Genomic DNA, 4,113 nt, shown 5'->3' with positions numbered 1-4,113 from the left:
AGACAGCCTCTTCTTTAACAGGAGGGGAGTAGTTTAGGGAGCTCATTGTCGGTGATGTTAGCTAGCTAGCTATCATTAGCGACTAGGCTAGTGCTAACTTAACCAACCAGCTACTATAGCTGACTAATAAAAACAACGCAAGTATTAAATTAAATAGGTTAACAAGTAGATACGACAGAAGTGTGTTTAAAACACAATAGCTAATATAGACCAAAAGCGTATAAATAGCTTGAATCTTTCGGCTATGTTGGCTAGCAAGCTACCGAGGTGGTTGACGAGATGTTTATGAAGGACCGTCCACTAAATTATACGTCACGCTGGCAGCATCGCCTGAAAGACGCACATCGCCGTCTGCTGACTGGAGTGGGAAACGCAGTTAAGAAAATAAATATGTTATGTACAGACAAAGATTGTTTTAAATGGATTTAATTAAATAATACTATTATATTGAGACATACAAAGACAGGAATGTGTTGATTGATTAGTGAGAATAAAAAAGGTTTACTACAGCACATTTAAGGCAGTTTCATTAAGTCATACTACATCTAAATAAGTAGCTAGCTACTGTAGGTCTACACTGCTCCTACATGGTGTAACAATACATCATGTAGATGTATATAATGAACAGACTAGGTCTATACTGCTCCTACATGGTGTAACAATACATCATGTAGATGTATATAATGAACAGACTAGGTCTATACTGCTCCTACATGGTGTAACAATACATCATGTAGATGTATATAATGAACAGACTAGGTCTATACTGCTCCTACATGGTGTAACAATACATCATGTAGATGTATATAATGGACAGACTAGGTCTACACTGCTCCTACATGGTGTAACAATACATCATGTAGTGTATATAATGAACAGACTAGGTCTATACTGCTCCTACATGGTGTAACAATACATCATGTAGATGTATATAATGAACAGACTAGGTCTATACTGCTCCTACATGGTGTAACAATACATCATGTAGATGTATACTACCGTACAAAAGTTTGGGGTCACTTCGAAAAAGTACTTGTTTTTGAAAGAAAATCGTTTTTTTTTTTGTCCATTAAAATAACATCAAATTGTTCAGAAATACAGTGTAGACATTGTTAATGTTGTAAATGACTATTGTAGCTGAAAACGGCATAATTATATTGTGCTCTATATCATCTACTGCATCTTGCCATCTTTATGTAATACATGTATCACTAGCCACTTTAAACTATGCCACTTTATGTTTATATACCCTACATTACTCATCTCATATGTATATACTGTACTCTATACCATCTACTGCATCTTGCCTATGCCGTTCTGTACCATCACTCATTCATATATCTTTATGTACATATTCTTTATCCCTTTACACTTGTGTGTATAAGGTAGTAGTTGTGGAATTGTTAGGTTAGATTACTTGTTGGTTATTACTGCATTGTCAGAACTAGAAGCACAAGCATTTCGCTACACTCGCATTAACATCTACTAACCATGTGTATGTGACAAATAAAATGTAATTTGATTTGATTTGAGACCCTGTCAGTGTGCAGGTGGACATTGGGTTTGATTCAGACCCGAAGTGTGCCAGGTGGTCATTGGGTTTGATTCAGACCCTGCCAGTGTACCAGGTGGACATTGGGTTTGATTCAGACCCTGCCAGTGCACCAGGTGGACATTGGGTTTGATTCAGACCCTGCCAGTGTACCAGGTGGACATTGGGTTTGATTCAGTTTGATTCAGCCAGCATGCCAGAAATGTATTCCAAGGTCAGTAACTTATAACCACAGAACCACCCCAGACCTTTCATGCATGACTCAAAACGCCTAAGTATTAGATTTACATCCATGGTCTAGTTTGTCACTGCATCAGACACCATTCACAATGCTGGCTGAGGTACGAGTAAAACATGACATATTATTTCCTAACCATTCACAATGCTGGCTGAGGTACGAGTAAAACATGACATATTATTTCCTAACCATTCACAATGCTGGCTGAGGTACGAGTAAAACATGACATATTATTTCCTAACCATTCACAATGCTGGCTGAGGTACGAGTAAAACATGACATATTATTTCCTAACCATTCACAATGCTGGCTGAGGTACGAGTAAAACATAACATATTATTTCCTAACCATTCACAATGCTGGCTGAGGTACGAGTAAAACATGACATATTATATCCTAACCATTCACAATGCTGGCTGAGGTACGAGTAAAACATGACATATTATTTCCTAACCATTCACAATGCTGGCTGAGGTACGAGTAAATCATAACATATTATTTCCTAACCATTCACAATGCTGGCTGAGGTACGAGTAAAACATGACATATTATTTCCTAACCATTCACAATGCTGGCTGAGGTACGAGTAAATCATGACATATTATTTCCTAACCATTCACAATGCTGGCTGAGGTACGAATAAAACATGACATATTATTTCCTAACCATTCACAATGCTGGCTGAGGTACGAGTAAAACATGACATATTATTTCCTAACCATTCACAATGCTGGCTGAGGTACGAGTAAATCATGACATATTATTTCCTAACCATTCACAATGCTGGCTGAGGTACGAGTAAAACATGACATATTATTTCCTAACCATGCACTATGCTGGCTGAGGTACGAGTAAATCATGACATATTATTTCCTAACCATTCACAATGCTGGCTGAGGTACGAGTAAATCATGACATATTATTTCCTAACCATTCACAATGCTGGCTGAGGTACGAGTAAAACATGACATATTATTTCCTAACCATTCACAATGCTGGCTGAGGTACGAGTAAAACATGACATATTATTTCCTAACCATTCACAATGCTGGCTGAGGTACCAGTAAAACATGACATATTATTTCCTAACCATTCACAATGCTGGCTGAGGTACGAGTAAAACATGACATATTATTTCCTAACCATTCACAATGCTGGCTGAGGTACGAGTAAAACATGACATTATTTCCTAACCATGCACTATGCTGGCTGATGTACGAGTAAAACATGACATATTATTTCCTAACCATTCACAATGCTGGCTGAGGTACGAGTAAAACATGACATTATTTCCTAACCATTCACAATGCTGGCTGAGGTACGAGTAAAACATGACATATTATTTCCTAACCATTCACAATGCTGCCTGAGGTACAAGTAAAACATGACATATTATTTCCTAATTGTAAAAAATGGCAAGGCTTTATCTCAGTGGGCTTTTCCATTGTTGAGGAAAGCAGGAAGTGTTGTGAGTAACAGAACTGCCTGAGATGTGGGGGAAGGGAATCTGCTCACTGATTGGCTGTAGTGACAAGGGTCTCTCCAAAAAGCTATCACTATTCCAACTGACATGTCAAATTCTCCCCCAAATCTACCACTAATAGGCCAAGCCTCCACAGACCCTGTCTTGTATTGACAAACAGAACAAATCCTTTAACATTCAAATATGTCATTTAAACAGCTCAATTCAATCCAGCTGGGCCTTTTAACACAGACAGTTGTTCCTGCTGTAGATGTTATGCCTTTGTACAGATCTAGGATCAGTTCGTTTTATATGCTCTCTTACACAGACAGTTGTTCCTGCTGTAGATGTTGTGCCTTTGTACAGATCTAGGATCAGTTCGTTTTATGTGCTCTCTAACACAGACAGTTGTTCCTGCTGTAGATGTTGTGCCTTTGTACAGATCTAGGATCAGTTCTCCTCCACAATGCATATACAGTACCGGTCAATTGTTTGGACACACCTACAAATTCAATGTTTTTTCTTTATTTTAACTATTGTCTACGTTGTAGAATAATAGTGGAGACATCAAAACTATGAAATAACTCATATGAAACCATGTAGTAACCAAAAAAGGGTTAAACAAATAAAAATATATTCTATATTTTATATTCTCCAAGTTTATCATTTTAAAAGGCTAATTGATCATTAGAAAATCCTTTTGCAATTATGTTAGTGTAACGGATGTGAAATGGCTAGCTAGTTAGCGGTGGTGCGAGCTAGCAGCCTTTCAGTCGGTTACGTCACTTGCTCTGAAACCTAGAAGTAGTGGTTCCCCTCTGCAAGGGCCGCGGCTTTTGTGGAGCGATGGGTAACGACGCT

This window comes from Salvelinus namaycush, chromosome 9, assembly GCF_016432855.1.
Source record: "Salvelinus namaycush isolate Seneca chromosome 9, SaNama_1.0, whole genome shotgun sequence".
Taxonomy (NCBI): domain Eukaryota; kingdom Metazoa; phylum Chordata; class Actinopteri; order Salmoniformes; family Salmonidae; genus Salvelinus; species Salvelinus namaycush.
Note: the sequence above shows the minus strand (reverse complement) of the source record.